This window comes from Cyprinodon tularosa, unplaced genomic scaffold (assembly GCF_016077235.1).
Source record: "Cyprinodon tularosa strain WSP-4 unplaced genomic scaffold, ASM1607723v1 ctg120, whole genome shotgun sequence".
Classification (NCBI taxonomy): Eukaryota; Metazoa; Chordata; class Actinopteri; order Cyprinodontiformes; family Cyprinodontidae; genus Cyprinodon; species Cyprinodon tularosa.
The window spans coordinates 1,820,823-1,839,048 of record NW_024038004.1 but is presented as its reverse complement, the minus strand read 5'-3'; the positions used below and the strand labels follow the sequence as shown (position 1 = coordinate 1,839,048).

Genomic DNA, 18,226 nt, shown 5'->3' with positions numbered 1-18,226 from the left:
AAACCCAAATGTAGGAGGAGGTGTTGCCATATTTGTTCAGCAGGGAATTAATTATAAAGTTTTAAATATAAATGAAGAAATAGAAGTAATAGGGATTGAGGTATGGATTAGTAAATCAAAATTTAATATAATAAATTATTATAATCCATGTAAAAAAATAAGTAGAGAAATACTGGATAGTATTTATGTGAAGGAAAATGTTAAAAATATTTTATGTGGAGATTTTAATGCTCATAATACCTTATGGGGAAGTAAAAGGAATGATGAAAATGGAAACATAATTGAGGAATTTATGGATGATTATAACTTAACTTGTCTAAATGATGGAAGAGGTACTAGATTTGATGTAGGGCATGGATTAGAATCTGCAATTGATCTTACTATAGTCTCAGATCAGATAGCAGGAATAAGTCAATGGGAAGTAATGAATGATAACTCCCTTGGAAGTGATCATTATCCTATTCTGCTTAAATTGAATAATTTTAAAGTAGCAGTTGAAGAAAATTGGTATCCTAAATGTAGAATGAGGGAAGCTAATTGGGAAATGTACAAAAAGATAGCAAGTGACATGTTTATGGAGATTATGCCAAATTTAAGCAATAATATTGAAGAATTAAATTCAATGATTACAAATATAATATACGAATCTGCAGAAAAGGCCATTTGCAAATCTACTGGATTGAAGAAAAAGAAAATGGTTCCTTGGTGGAACAATGAATGTAAAGAAGCTATTAAAGTTAGGAATAAAGCATTTAAAAAGTTAAAAATAAATCATTAATTTGATAATTTAATATTATACAAAAAAGCACAATCTAAAGTTAGGAGAACAGTTAAACTATCAAAAAAGAATTATTGGAGAAGTTTTTGTAGTACAATTGGAATGGACGTTAAAATAAATGAGATCTGGGGAATGATTAGAAAGATGGGAGGAATTAGAAGGGATTTTTCTTTACCTATAATTAAAGATGATCAGTGTGAAGCTATAACAAACAAGGAAAAAGCAGAGATGTTTGCAAGGTCCTTTGTGAAGGTGCATAGTTCAAAAAATTTATCAAATGAAGAATTATCATGGAGATTGGAAATGATTGAAGATAATAGAGAAATTTTAAATAGAAAAGAGATTGATGGAAGTATTTTAGATAAAGAATTTACATTGTTTGAAATGAATAGAGCATTGATAGGAGTTAAAAATACATCTCCAGGTAAAGATGGCATATGTTATAGGATGATTGAACATTTATCAGATGATGCTAAAGGAATAATTTTAAAGTTATACAATAAAGTATGGAAACAAGGTGAATTGCCCTTAAGCTGGAAGCATTCAATCATTGTACCAATATTAAAGCCAGGTAAGGATAAAGGAGAGGTTAAAAGTTATAGGCCTATAGCTCTTACTTCTAATTTATGTAAATTGATGGAGAGAATGATAACTAGGAGATTAATGTATGAAATAGAAAAAAGAGATCTTTTATCCCCTTATCAGAGTGGTTTTAGAAGTGGACGGACAACAGTAGATCCAATTGCTTGTTTAGAAAATGAAATAAGAAAGGCTCAGGTAAATAAAGAAATTCTCTTGGCTACATTTTTTGATATTGAAAAAGCATATGATATGCTTTGGAAGGAGGGTTTATTAATTAAGATGAATAAAATGGGAATCAAAGGAAAAATGTTTAATTGGATTAAGGATTTTTTAAAGAATAGAAAAATAGAAGTAAGAGTTGGGGTAAATTATTCAAACATTTATGATATACAAAATGGAACTCCACAAGGTAGTGTATGTAGTCCAGTGCTTTTTAATATAATGATTAATGATATTTTTGATAATATAGATTTTAGAATTAATAAAGCATTATATGCAGATGATGGGGCATTATGGGTGAGAGGAGGAAATCTTAGTTATTTAAAAAATAGAATGCAATCAGCAATTAAAACGGTAGAAAGATGGTCACACGAATGGGGGTTTCGTTTGTCTGTTGAGAAGACACAAGTATTATGTTTTTCAAGGAAAAGGGATAATCCAACAGTAGATCTTAGATTATATGGGCATGAATTGAAACAGGTAAATATGATAAGGTACCTTGGTGTATGGTTTGATGAAAAACTTTCATTTAAGATACATATGCAGAAGATTATTGATAAATGTAAAAAAGGTATTAATATATTGAAATGTTTGTCAGGGAATGACTGGGGGACAACTAGCTCATCCTTGAAAAGAATATATGATGTTTTAATTCGATCTGTGTTGGACTATGGATGCATTGTTTATAAATCAGCTGCAAATTCTTTGTTGTTAGATTTAGATAGAATCCAAGCCAAAGCGCTTAGGATATGTAGTGGTGCTTTTCGAACATCTCCAGTTCCTGCTCTTCAAGTGATTACTGGAGAAATGCCACTGGACTTAAGGAGGATGAAACTGTCAATAAATTACTGGTTAAATTTACAAGGGCATGAGGAAAATCACCCTACTAAACAGATATTCAGAGAATGTTGGGAATATGGCCATAATATAAGGAGTTTTGGATGGGAAGGAAATATTTATGCAGAGTATTCTGGGATAAGTAATATAACATACTGTAAAACTGTAAGTACATCTAAAATTGCTCCATGGTTTTTCGAAATGCCAATAGTAAATTTAGAAACTAAAAAAATAGAAGAGTCTTGTGGAGGTTTGTATCAAATTATTCAGCAGCATTTAGAAGTAAGGTATGAAAATATGACACAAATATATACAGATGCATCAAAAGAGGAAAATGGTAAAACAGGAGTAGCAGTATATATTCCAAAAGAAAATATTTCTATCAAGAGAAGAACAACAGATAATTTATCAATTTTTTCAGCAGAGATGTTGGCAATTATTTTAGCATTGCAATGGGTGCTGGAGGTGAAGCCTAGAAATGTAGTTATCTGTTCAGATTCAATGTCTTGCCTGACTAGTTTTAAAAGTGGAAAATCTGAAAGCCGTCAAGATCTTTTAGATGAAGTCAGTTATTTAATGTATGGTATAAGGCAACAAAATATAAGTATTCAATTCACATGGGTTCCAGCACACAAAGGAATCTTAGGTAATGAAAAAGTAGATAAGTTAGCTAAAGAAGCAGTTAAAGTAGGAGAAATTGAATATGATGTCCCGCTAAGTAGAACAGAAATAAAAGTAATTATTAAAGATAAAATAAATAAGGTATGGCAGAAGAGATGGAATTTAGAAAAAAAAGGAAGACATTTATATAAAATACATAAAGATATTAGCATAGGATATAACAGTATAATGAGTAGAAGAGAGGAAATATGGATAAACAGGTTAAGGATTGGGCATACTAGTTTAAATGCAGGTCTAAAAATAATAGGGAAACATCCAACGGGTAATTGTTGTTATTGCGGAGAAATCGAAGGAGTAGAACATGTGTTGATCTATTGTAGCAAATATACAAAAGAGAGGAAAGAACTGGAAAGGGTAATGGGGAGTTCAGTAAAGATGGCAGATTTATTAGGGAAGCATCAATCAGATAAGATAATTAAAGCACTTATTAAATATTTAAAAGATACAGAATTAGCTGGGAGAATTTAGTGTGTGTATGTGCGTGTGTGTAAGTATAGATAGAATTTAGTTTCATGAAGATATAAAGATATACAGACATTATATTTCTGAATTACATCTCCGTCCAGTTGATGGCGGTAATGCACACAGGATGCAAACTGCCAGAAAACTCAATAGAAGAAGAAGAAGAAGACCAACACAAGAGGGCAAAAAAATAAAAACCAAAGAACTCATATATCCAGAATATACAACAAAATATGAATTAAACCAATAAAACATGGAGCAAAGTAAAGCATAACAGAACCAAAACCATGACAGTGAAGGTTTATAAAATATAATTCTCATTAACTGCTAGGACATTTACCCCTTTTTTCCTATTAGCTGTGGGACATTTTTCCACATTTTTATTCAAAGAACCTCTTTTGTCTTGCTCCCACTTTGGTCTCAAAATTTTATCTGTTTCATGCAAATAAATGTGTAGTTGAGTTGTTTACTGCAGTTAATATACTGAGTGCTCACAATATCTTCACAGAACATTACATTTTTAATGATCCCCTATAAGGCTTTGGGAACCTGGTAGGACTTCAGCTTTGCCAGGTTGTAGGAGCTCAATACACCAACATTAACCTAAATGTATCAGGAGAGTAGGAGACTAGGACGCCAAGGCTAGACTTCATTAAATGCTGACATTCTTATTATATAGTATTCTATGCCTCATCATATGTACAACTCTTCTTTTTAATCCTATCATCTTTTATTTTAGTACAAAGAATTCATTAAAAGGCAATATAAATCAGGATCTGATTAGTATAACTCATTGTAAAGGCCTTTAGTTGCAATATCTATATTCATTCAAGCAAATCCTCTTACAAACCTAAATCATGCTCTCTTTCAGCAGCAGTAATAAGCTCTTTGGTTTATATAGACCGCATGCTCATACATTCCTGTTTTGGAATCTGGTATACATAGTAATATAAGTAGTACTTAAAAATGATTAAAATAGGAGCTAATATAAACCAATAGAATATTTGGATTATTTTTAATCTAAAACAACTCCAGTGATTATTTTAATCCAAGTGTTGTCATTTAGCTGCAGTTAGTTTTTTAAACAAAAATCTCTTTAAGCCTTCTATGCATAGGCAAATATAATAAACTAGAATATTGCAAAGCATTGTCATGACTAATATAGAATACAATCAATAATTTTAATAAGAGTTACTACTGTAAATAAAAACAGAAGCTTTGTTTCAGATCCCTCATCTGTAAAATTTCTACGTCGGATTTGCTGAGATTTTAATCTCTCTGGTTGTTACTGTGTGAGATGGTGACCTGCTTTCAGATGTGATCCAAAAGACCTAAAGAGCTTTACATGCCTTATGTATAGCTGATGACAAAAACACAGGAAGAAAAGTTATTTTTATTTAGCCTATCATCTTGATATAGTGTTTTAGTAAAAACTCCCTCTATTGTTTTCTATTACAAAATCATCACTTACTGAAGTAAAAAGTGGATTGCTAGTCTTAATATTTTACTTTTTTAATGTATTAATTTTTCTAGACAATGTACATAAAAATCCAGACAATAGGTTTATTGTAACCATTGTCTATTTGTTTGATATCCAAATGGGCAATAAGTCTTATAATTCTTAATGGGATATACAAGTAAGCCCTTGGTAAACATACTCTTAGACACATTGGTGGGGGATAAGGAAAAATAAATATTCTTTATAGTTCAACAGTGGGGAAATTAGTCCTCTGCCTATTAGCCATCATGCCTTAGAGAACAGTGAGCATTACAGATCTCAATCAGTGACAGTCTGGAATGACTCATCTCTCGATTACCAACTTTCTTCTATGTGATAGTTCCAACAATAAATGATCTAGGATTTTCCTTTTGTTTTCACTGACAGTCAACTTTGTACTTTTAACTTAGAGATATGCAAATGTTGTATCCCAATTGTCTTTTATTATGTCTGTACAGTAATTATAACATAAAGAAAAAACTACATTTTTTCCGTATTGATATGATTTTTTCCCACCTTCTGCATTTGTGGGAAAAAGACATGGCCAAGGTGCCTTAAGTTCATATTCAAAGCCTTCTTACTGACTTTTAAGGTCACACTAAATGGTCACTTTATTGCACATGCTGCACATTTGGCCCCACAGTAGAATTATATTTGGCCCCTGAGCACGCACAGCTATTAAAAATCCCAAATGCTGTGCTGTTGAGTTGCCCTGTTAATCAGGACCAGCAAATCCATGTCGTCTGTGGATATTTATTAGCAATGTTACCATCATTTACACTGGGCCACCTTTCCCATAGAATGCCAAACGAATGGTGGAAAAAAGCATCACATTTGACAGGGTGGAAGTAGATTTTTCATTCACAAGGGAATATCTTCTTGTATGTGTAGCACGCATTGCAATAACCAAAGAACCAATGGACGCTTTTTGAAACTGGGAGCCTGGAGGGTATTTATAGGCTTCAAGAGTACAGATTGTTTGCTACATAGTTTATACATGCAAAGGTACATTTTCTCTGGTACAATCAAACTCGTAAATCAAGATAGCACCCCACAAGAAACCTCTTCACAAGGGCAGCAGTGTCAAACCCAGTATTATATTGGCCCAGTTTGGCATCATATAATTTTATAAGAGCTCTTCACAGCTGTATAAATTAAACTTTGGCCATATCTGGCTGACAGGCATAAGTCTGATACATGACCTATGAAAATTCTCAAGTACTATCATGTGTAACAATAAATAGCAAAAGGGCAACACAGTTTAATATATCATGTATTTGGCATCAAAGGTTTTGTCTGTTAACTTTCATTGACCCATTAAATAAAAACCATAAATTTTGTTAAGTAAATGTTCTAGTTACCTTTGTATGTGTTCCACAGATGAATATGTCCCAAAACATGTTTTTCATTGTAAAATAATGCTTCCCCTATTTGTATTGCTTAACTGGTTTAGCAACAGTGACTAATTATTCCTAATGAAATAGATTGGTAAGAATAAAAAACCCTTTTTCTTCTACACACATGGTAACAGAAATAATTAAAATCTAACTGAAGTAATAAAATATTTTTAAAAATCTATAAAAACGAACAAATAAGTCAGACATTGTTTTTTAACAATGCTCAAAAAATTCCTTGAGCTTGAATTTCACCTTTCATCTCTAGAAGATTGTTTGGGCTCTTTTGTAATCATTCATATTATTCATCTCTTTGATTTGTCAAATTTCTTCTTGAAGCTACTTCCAGGAAGGTTGGCTGCAATCCCATGGATCTTACATTTCTGAATAATATGTGCAGTAGTCAAAGAAACAACAAGCTGCTTGGAGATGGTATTATAGCTTTATCTGTAACATGAGACAATATTGCGTATAGCAAAGGATAGAAATTATAGGACAGAAAAACAGAAAATATTTTATCAGAGACCATAGAACTAAACTTAAAAATCAAGTTAATGAAGTGAAGCTTTAATACCTGTCTCCAAATTATTATTTTTTTCACCCAGAATGCCATGGATAATTATATTAGTATATAAGTGGCAGCCGGTTTGAGAATGTATAATAAGATTATGGAAAGGGTGCTTAAATTTAATTTGCATAATTCTTTTTTTTTGTTTGTTATTATTATTATTTTTTTGTTTGTTTTTTGTTTTTTTATTATTTTATTTTGCATAATTCAAGCTAGAGGTATTGCTGATAGGTGATTTTTATATATTTAGTGGAAAGATAAATTGAAGAGGACAGCCCTCAAAACAGTAGTGAATTACATTTTTATCCATAAAAAAATGTAAAATTATGTGTTATGACTTCACAACATTTATGTTAGGAGGAGTGAGAAGATGACCTTTTTGTTCTGGTTTATTCAACCTGGGAAACCAAAGACACCACGCTTACCTTTCCAATAGGTGCTAAGCGGTACTTAGAATTCACAGGTTGCACATTCAGTAATTTACTGTGTGCGTATTTTGACACCTTTATTCATCTGAACTTTTTTTCTCGCCATATAATTATCCAGCATCGAATTTCACAGTTCAACTGGTTTAAACGCAGTGAAACTCAATCTTAATCTCCAAAGAAATCCTGCAGTTCAGTTTATTTTCACTGACTTTGGTTCCTACATCTAGGTATTGTGAAGCCCATCTTTGCAACTGATAATTGTATAAATTGTTAAACAGTCCATCTGACAACTGAAAAAGGATCCATTGCTGTTTTTCACACAGGTCTTTAGAGGACGATTGTGTTGCTGTCTCACCTCCTGTCTCACGATTGACGGCAGACGAGGAAGATGAATGCTGCCTTTCAGAGAGGCGTATGAAATTAGGATTATTCTCCTGCTTTTGGAAACTTTTGTCTGTTGGAGACTGCTTGGAGGACGATGCTCATTCTCTCTGAATCTATTTAGGAACATCCTCATCTTCATCTGCATCCACGACTACAGGAATAGAGGGGCGGAGCTACCTGATGGGATCCACCCTTCAGGGGATATTTTTCCATCACCTTGAAACAGAGAACACAAAATAAGATTATGTCAGAGACAAGGTGATTAATGAAAGGCATATTTTTTAATCTAAGAATAACTGTGTACACTTTGAAAGGGTTTGATGTGCATATTACTCATATTTATTCATCTACATAAACAAAACTGTTATCAAAAGAAAACATTAAATATATTTTTAAGGCATTATACTTTATATTCACATCAATAAAACATCTTGAAAACACCTAACCTGCAATAAAAAAAAGACATTACACATAGTTTAACCAGACATCTAAAAAGCAGTTTTGCACCGGTGTGCCAAATAATTTTCACAAATAATGGCTTTGATCTCCAGGACACAAACAAAATGCCCTGATTGCAAAAACCACAGCCTGTAAAATAGAAATCAGTTTTAGCTCCTGAGTTTGAAGTGTGTGGCTGTTTTTTTTGTTTTTTTATCCCAAGGTGAACAATTAGATTTTCTTTGTAAGTGCTTTGTCACAAAGCTAATAAGCTTCTCAATCTAATCAATGCGTCATTAAATTGTTTAATAATAATTGCAGTGGAAATACATTACTAGAAAAGTTTTTCAACCCAGTGAACAACAGACAAAATTTTAAAACAGCTTTACAAAGATATTTTTTATAGATGAGATGTATATAAAACTTCCAATAATGGCCCTGGGATTGACCTAAATAATTTAACATATATAGTAAAAGCACCTTGTCTAAACATAGACTGTAATTTGTTAATTTAATAAAAGTTCATAATGTCCACTAAAATGCCTGTACCACAAAAATGATCTAAGCTAAGGGACAGTTTGGTAAAATAAGAATATTTACCATTAATTTCAGCAGGTGAATAACATGATCTGCCAATAGGATGAATATTTATACTATTCACCTGAAATAAGAGACTGCAGTTGTTCTTTTTTTTTTTTCTTGTTGTTGTATTTTTAAGTAAGTTACCTTATTTCAATCTGAAAAACTCACACAGAGAGAAAAGATAATTAGAAGAATTTATTGATAAGAAAGTATAGTCTTTGGCGCTCAGACCTCGGCAGGAACATTCATGCTGAATTATGCTTTAACATGCATGAGTAGATGAATGTGAATAGGGATGTTCCCCCCGGGCCTGAAACTGGTGGTGGTTTAATCCGAGCTGGTTGACAAGGTGATCTGCTGGGCAGAATTGTGGGACTAGAAGACTGAGGGAGCTGACGCCGGGGCTTCACTCAGACTCGGGATATAGAGGTCCTGCTCGGTGATGCAGGTACCGTGAAGTGTCCATGATGAGCAAGCATGAAGCGACAGTGGAGAGGAAAAACTCCCCTTTGGGAAGAAACCTCTGGCAGAACCGGGCTCAACATGGTGGTCTTCTGCCGGACCAATGCGATGAGACGAGGGATGGTGACAACTGGGATTAATACTCTCTGATGAGGTTGAGGTGAAGTCGTGTCATGGAGGACGATTCAGCTGCGATGGCGGAGAAGGGGATGGAGGTGGGTGAATTGTCGTCTGGATCGAAATCCGACATTGCGATTGCAGGATAGCGGCTGTGGTGAGATTTGAGGGAGTTTATAAAGTGGAAGCAGGACGCTGATTGGGCTTCGTGGTGGAGTAGTTCAAAGCTGATTGGCTCGCTTCGGAGACGGATCGGCTTCTGATGATGTGAGGTAAGTCAGAGTTTCTTCAATTGAACTTTCGCTAGAGCTTCATTTCAATCTGAAAAACTCACACAGAGAGAAAAGATAATTAGAAGAATTTATTGATAAGAAAGTATAGTCTTTGGCGCTCAGACCTCGGCAGGAACATTCATGCTGAATTATGCTTTAACATGCATGAGTAGATGAATGTGAATAGGGATGTTCCCCCAAAAAGCCGAGGTCGAGGCCGGAGAGTCCGTATGCTCGTAGGGCATACGCTAGGGACAGAATAAAGAATGCGTAATGAAATGCTGAGAAGGTTTGCAAACAACTTACCGAGCCAGGTTGTTGATGAGGATGGCGACCACGGTTGACGCCGAGAACTTACCGATGATGATTTACCCATGATGATGATGATGATGATGAACCCATGATGATGATGATGATGATGATGATGATGATGATGATGATGATGATGATGAACCCATGATGATGATGATGATGATGATGATCCCATGATGATGATGATGATGATGATGATCCCATGATGATGATGATGATGATGATCCCATGATGATGATGATGATGATGATCCCATGATGATGATGATGATGATGATCCCATGATGATGATGATGATGATGATGATGATGAACCCATGATGATGATGAACCCATGATGATGATGATCCCATGATGATGATGATGATGATCCCATGATGATGATGATGAAGATGATGATGATGATGATCCCATGATGATGATGATGATGATGATCCCATGATGGTGATGATGATGATGATCCCATGATGATGATGACGATGATGATCCCATGATGATGATGACGATGATGATCCCATGATGATGATGACGATGATGAACCCATGACGATGATGATCCCATGATGATGATGACGATGATGATCCCATGATGATGATGACGATGATGATCCCATGATGATGATGATGATCCCATGATGATGATGATGATCCCATGATGATGATGACGATGATGATCCCATGATGATGATGACGATGATGAACCCATGACGATGATGATCCCATGATGGTGATGATGATGATGATGATCCCATGATGATGATGACGATGATGATCCCATGATGATGATGACGATGATGATCCCATGATGATGATGACGATGATGATCCCATGATGATGATGACGATGATGATCCCATGATGATGATGACGATGATGATGAATCCTGCGGATGATGATGACGATGGTGCATCCCATTATGATGACGATGATAATGAATCTTGCAGATGAGTCTGATAATGAATCTTGCGGATGAGTCCATATAGAACATATAACATGACGGGATACAGACATGACGAGACGCAGACATGGTGCATATTGATGCATTGGAAATGCAAGCAAAATGGCGTAGGGATGCATGACGAGACACGACGAGACACAGATAGGGAGCATGTGATGCATGGGGAATGAATCTTGCGGATGAGTCTGATAATGAATCTTGCGGTGAGTCTGATAATGAATCTTGCGGATGAGTCCATATAGAACATATAACATGACGGGATACAGACATGACGAGACGCAGACATGGTGCATATTGATGCATTGAAAATGCAAGCAAAATGGCGTAAGGGATGCATGACGGGACACGACGAGACACAGATAGGGAGCATGTGATGCATGGGGAATGAATCTTGCGGATGAGTCTGATAATGAATCTTGCGGATGAGTCTGATAATGAATCTTGCGGATGAGTCTGATAATGAATCTTGCGGATGAGTCTGATAATGAATCTTGCGGATGATTCTTGCGGATGGTTACATATATGAAGAATTGATGCATTAGGGAATGCATGCTAAATGGTGTCAAGGATGCATGACGAGACACAGACCAGACGTGACGTGACACACAGGAGAATGCATATAATGCCTGTCATAAAGGTGAGATTGCATGAATGCGAGCCAGAATGAAGATAGCATGAATAGCAAGGAGACAGCATGGAAGACTGCATGAAGCAGGGAATAATGAAGAAAACTGATAAGGAGTGGGAGTAGAAAATGAGTTAGAGGATAGTCGTGATTAGGTCAGAAAATTATGAAAATGAGTTGAACCACCACCAGTATTTGTAATAGAGTTACCTAGAGGCAGAGAGAGCACTGAGCTGAGAGAATTGGTGAGAGTTCTGGGCGGATGAATGAGGTATAGGCTGGTGAGCCATCGGCCCAGAGCTGAGGGAAGCCTCAGAACCCCGCGAGTAGCTGCAATGCAGCTGCTCGGTCCAGAACGAATGCCCAGATTACCTACTAGAGGGAAGGCCACGTGATTCTAAGAGTATCCTGAGGTGGTGAAGAACCATGAGTGGACGTAGGGTAATGCTTGGGCGAATAAAAGTGCTGAATGCCTGAACATAACGCACTGAGATGATGAAACGTTAGTGACTGCTGCCAGTGATGCTTCTGATGAAGGCATGAGAGACTGGGAGGAGGAGTGACTTATTAGTGGCTTCAACTACGAAGTTATCGCAGTGGGCGGACGCGATTCCTTCCCAAAGCCCCACGATGCAAGCTAGCTAGGGTTAGACCTCACACAAGCATAATGGGTGTGAATAAAAGAGGCCATGAACCACCTGTCCTGAAGAACCCCCCAAAACCTACGGATGCAGCATCCGTAAAATTTTTGAAGCATGGCAGGAGATAGATAATGTCGACATAGAAAAGAAATTCGTTCCAATAGAAGCAGTCAGACCAGAGATCCGAACGGCAGCCTACGTTCAGTAATCTGACCAAGAGAAGAAGAAGAAGACAGAACGATAATCAGAAGTAATAATAAGGGGTGGTAAGATGACGGGCTGCTAAGACTGAGGTACGATATATATGAAGCGTGCATGGCGGGGACAGACTGATCGGATGGCCCTCCTGCAGAAGCTCTGAGTAATCACGATAGATGCTGAATGTGGCCAAAAATTTGGGCCAATAGAAAGATCTCTGGTAGACGGAGATCGGATGATTTAAGAAAAACTGTGAAGTCACCTGCTGATGCGACCTGCTGATCGACTTCAGGGGAGGGAAGAATAAGAGACTAAATTAAAATATTCCCCTGAATAATTAGAACGAGGCCAGTGAAAATATCAGCATGTGTGTTAATATAAGTATGCCTGATAGAGGCAGACGAAGCATAAGAGCAAACTCAAATAGATAGAAAATTATGAATGAAAACATGGTTGAATACGTCTTACCCTAAGGCTGGCCCGGCGGGCGTTCCCTAATGTGAATGAGGGGAGGGGGAGGTCCGTCTGAGCAGACAGCGGCAGGGATGACGTGGCAGTGCAGGGATTCCCACGTTTGGAGCGTGCGGACAGCGTCGAAGGATTGAGTGAGAGAGTCCGGTGGAGCGGAGGGAGGCTGAGAGCTGTTAAGCGCCAGAAGGACTAGACGGGGGAGCTGCTATGAAACAGGAAGCTGGAGAAGGTCCAAGGCTGCATCGAAGCGATGAGAAGGAGCGGGCGCAGCAGTGACTGCTGCTGGGACAGATCCGGGAGGCCTTCTGCGCCTGGCGAGGGGAGCGGAGGACTTGCATGTCTTTTGCGGCCAGGAATCGGAGCGGATTGAAGCGGAAGGCGAGGGAGATGAATCACGAGGAGGTAGGAGGGAGGCTCGTTAAGACATCTGAGCAGAGTCTAGGTCGGAGCCTGGCAATATACCCTTGGAGTGTAACGCGGAAGAAGGAGATGAGAGCGGCTAGACGGGAGCTTCTCCGAGCGGGGAAAATTGAATTGTCGTCTGGATCGAAATCCGACATTGCGATTGCAGGATAGCGGCTGTGGTGAGATTTGAGGGAGTTTATAAAGTGGAAGCAGGACGCTGATTGGGCTTCGTGGTGGAGTAGTTCAAAGCTGATTGGCTCGCTTCGGAGACGGATCGGCTTCTGATGATGTGAGGTAAGTCAGAGTTTCTTCAATTGAACTTTCGCTAGAGCTTCATTTCAGTGACAGGGTGTTTCACTTACCTGCTTAATTCAAGAAAAAATGCACTTATTTTAAGAAAAATATACCTATTTAGATTAAATTTTTTTGCAGTGTAGCTGAGAGCCCTAATTTATACAGGAGGATAAAAAAAATGCAAAATTATTCTTTAGAATAATATTGTTCTGAAAAAAAAAAATCTACCTCTTTGATTTAGCATTGCCCATTAGTCTAAGCACAGTCAAATTGATGAGACATCACCTGACATTCAAATCCTGGAGGCTCGCAGAATGTGACCAATCAGTGATCTTAATTTGTCCCGAATTGAAAATGCCCTGCCCTGCAGGAGTGCATTCTGAAAATGTTCCCGGGATTAAGTATAAGGAAAGCTTAAGTAAAGATGGAAATTTTGTTTAAAAAAGATGTAAAATGGTTAATGCTGTTCAAAGGTACATTTCCTGAAGTTGATTAAAGGATGGAACAGAGATAAGTCTAAAGCTACAGCTAATCAAAAGGTTATCATCCTTTTCCTATAGAGAGTTTACTTAGGCCTGGTTGCTATATTTGAATATGCACATACTTAATACCTGGTTTCTTAATAAAGGAACCACTTCCAAGAATAAGATGATTGTTCTGCAAAAAGTCATGTGACCGGAACAGATTAAATCTTTCTGGCATCTTTCTGGCATCCATGTGCGCTGAAGATAAACAATGGTGAACAGCTCCATCTAACATCACCAGACTGTGGCTCCAGTTACAGGAAGAAGGAGGGACCCTGCAAGAGTTAAGAAGTTTACCAAAGAACCTCATTGGCCGAGGATGTTCACATTTTTATGAAGTAATTGTATATAGTAGCAAGACACTCTGCGACATGTTGAAGATCTCTGAAAGAAATGTATGTGATGATGACGGCTGTTAAATAAAATTATCTTCCCATTTGGCACACAAGAGATGACTTTTGTTGAATATTTTCTTTAAATTTAGTCACTCCCACAATCCATCAATCTATTATTTATTTTCTTGATTAACTGATTAATAATAAGATCCCTTAAAGAAGATTTTATAGATTTTAAACAAGGTGAAACACAATTACATCACTTTATTACTTCTAAATAGAGCATATGAAGAAACAAAAATGTTTTTTTTATTCTTAATGCAAAATGTTTATATATTTTTTAAACATCTTTAAATAATTACTGTTCCTTTTGGGTTGCTCTTTTAGCTAAGGGCACATTTTAGAGTCTCTATACTCCAATTAACAATTAATTGATTGCTAAAATAGCTGACGATTATTCTAATATTCATTTATTCACAATTTATCTGATTAATTGTTTCAGCCCTAGTTAATTCTATTCGAAAACCAAAAAGGAGTCTTGGAAAATAGAAAACATAAACAAAAGCCTACTGCTGATGGCATGTGCAGCTCTACACACAGAAATGTAAGGTAAAGTTTGTTTGTCTGCACAAAGAGTTCTGAAGATTTTTTTTATAATTATATTGTTTACTTATGTTTAGCTTAAAAAAAAGCTTGCAATGCTGAATTTATTATAGAAAGGTGTTGTATTAACCTATTTCAAGCTGGAGAGACTCTCACAGAGAAAAGCTGTAATTAGAACATTTTTATAGACATGATAGAAATAAGCTCTTTGGCGCTTGGGCCCTGGCAGGAGACTTTGATGCTGTGAATCGACATTTGCTTGGATGAGAAACCTAGAAAAAGGATCAGAATAATCTTAGCCCAGGGGGCCGGACACTGGTGGTGGGATAACCAGAGGGTGAGTTGGACTGAGAATAGTCTGAGGCTGAATCCCAAACCGGCCCATAAACTCTAACCCTAAGCACTAACCCTTTGTTTGTGTGTTTCCACGGAGCATCCCAGGGCCATCCCAGACTACATAGTGGGTATTACGAATGGAACGTTTGGCAGCTGGTGTAACGGCGAAACTAGTGTCAGAGGAAACATGTGCATTCTAATGTAAGTTCCGCTGCTTTGCTGCATCTTTGTCACACTGACAGAAAATCATAAGCTAGGAAAATTTAAGAAAAAAGATGCAATTTATCCCTAAATGGAAGGTCCTCTCTGAAATAGTTTTATCTGACTTGTATTATTTTTTTTAAGAAAATGGCAAACGTTTGATTTGTTAATCTGCAACACAGAGATACAGCCATGCACACGAGGCATCACTGTGTTGGCATAGCAACTACTGCTTCCCCTTTTCGTTGGAGGGAAGAAGCTATCCCATTCACTTTTATACCCCCCACGTACAGTCCAGGCGCCTTCCACAGCTGTGAGTGTGACTTTATTGCCATTGACACTTGATAGTTGAGGGTTAGTGGTTAGGGGGCGGTTTGGAATTTAGCCTGAGAATGAGTGAGATGTAGTGGAGGTGGGTGAAAGTTTGCTGGCATGCTTAGGGGAGGCTAGGCCAGGGGTTAGGTGAAGGGGACCTAGATGATTGGCTTCGAAGATGCAGTTCCAACATTGATTGTTGTAAGCTGGAGCCAGGGATACTGCTGGTGGTCCAGGTGAAGCTGATAAGAGTCTTCCAGATTTAATTTTTGCTTAAGCTTTATATCAAAGGCGATGTGCTGGCATGAGCCTTAAATAATGATATACAACCTGATAATATACTTTTAAAAAAGTCATTTTCATCCTCCTCTCATTTATGTACTATATGCACTTACCAGCTTATGTAACTATAAAAGGTGGCCAACCAAATGCACCTACAACAAACATTACTTTGACCTTTAATGTTTTTCTCTTTCAATAGAAATCCTGGGATTTAACATTGATTTTTCTGTCGCTGCCATGAAAAAGCTATCTTGACTTAATAAGGAAAAAATATCGCCTTTGCCGTATTGCCTTAATTTTTGCTAATCAGGCAAAACGCCTCATCAAATGCCTTAGGTAACATTGTGCTTCATCAGGAGTTTGTCAGGGCTTTGTTTTCACTAGCTTGCATTTATACATACAGTAGGTAAAGCAATCTAAAAGCTGGCATCTCGTTAATTGCTCAAAGTTAGTTCTAAAGCTAATTTGACCTCATTTCGAATTCTTCAAGATAAACTTTGGCATTTTAATTCACCTTGTCCTTCTATGTGTCCAGAGTAGCTATTTAGTTTAGTCGAGTTTTACTAGCTAAGTTGGGAGTTTTTATCTAAAATATATTTGACCTGGAGTTTAACAATTTTTTGTTATAAATACATTTTTTGTTTTTGTAATTTTTTTAATGTGTGTGCAGAGTTAATTGTCCATAATTTGAGCTAGAATCAAACCATCGTGCAAACAGTTGGACATGTGTTCATGGAACAACACATGGCAGTCCAACAATGATTTAATAAGATATCAAATCATCCTTTTTTTTTATATATATATTGGTAACATAACATGGTGAATAGGTATGTGTATATATTTATTTGGGGGTGATAATTGGAAAAAATTGTAGAAAATATATCAGTTGTCCTGTCCTGGAAGATCCATGGAAGATCAAAGATCAATTTGATCTAAAGTTCAGAGACGAAGTTGGCTTCAATAAAAGTAAAATAGTCAGCTACTTAGAATGGCTGCAACACAGAGAAGCTGACAGAATATCCCAGAAGCATATAGGGCAAGGACCTCAATCTGTTAAAGTAAAGTCGGTAATAGACAGAGAACAAGATCGATAAATACAGAGTGCTCTGGACTTTCATTTTACTGAAGTGGATAGGACATATCCAGTGATGTTGCTCATCCCGCAAAAGCATTTAGATTCATATGAAAATGTTCCGATTTTAAAAAGTGCTTCAAGTTTTTAGTGTGTGTAAATGTCAGTTTCTAATTAACATTACAAACCAATTCTATTTTTACTTAAACCAAATATCCAACAAATTTAGCTTCAATGTCTATCGGTCCATTTTTCAGATGCTTTCCATCTTAAAAAAAATCTATTTATTGAAAGTTAAAGATTTGTTTTAGATTTTTATCATTTAAGATCGGAAGCACATTTCCTACAATCCAGGGAGCTTCTTTTTTTTTATGAAAGTATGACTTAACAATGTCTAAGTAAGCCAAACATCAATTTTCTCCACACCTTTCTAAATATTTGCTGTAAGCTTTTAGATCTCTTCTGGCAAAGATTTCATGCTTTTTTTTTTTTTTTTTTTTTTTAAAGCCTCTGTTTTCCAACTCCACATGATTTGGTCTACATATCAAAATGCTACGCTCATTGTTCCACAGCACAAAGCATTCCCAGCTCTTTTATTGTAAGTGATGAAGAGCACGTTAATACTCTCTCCAAGAAAATTCCTCTCAAGTTTCACAATAAGGCCTAACATAAAACCTTTTGTTGTTATTTTCAAAGTTCTGCCATTTTTAAACTGTGCTTTTGGATGCCTCCAGCAAAACAGAAAGTTCTACTTGGCTCATTTATCCCCCAGACAAGTCTGCAAGTAGTTCTTTAAACCTTATGACACAAAAACACCATCTGACCAGGTGGTAAATAAACATTATATCTAACAGAAAAATACTAATGCTATGAAAAGTCAGCCGTCTAAAAATATATATAAAAATATATTTGATCTTGTATTTCAACATCCAGTTTTTCAAATAAGTATGCCGAAT

At 36.5% G+C, this 18,226-nt stretch overlaps 1 protein-coding gene across 6 annotated transcripts in view; it reads right to left on the bottom strand.

Moving 5' to 3' along the window:
- fut9a (fucosyltransferase 9a) overlaps nucleotides 1–18,226 on the bottom strand; it is a 35,147-nt gene that overhangs the window by 6,241 nt on the left and 10,680 nt on the right. For all 6 annotated transcript variants that reach the window (XM_038273050.1, XM_038273042.1, XM_038273060.1 and 3 more), the window contains one exon: nucleotides 7,803–8,047. The gene's annotated coding sequence lies outside the window, so the exon portion shown is untranslated. The remainder of the gene's footprint in view (nucleotides 1–7,802; nucleotides 8,048–18,226) is intronic.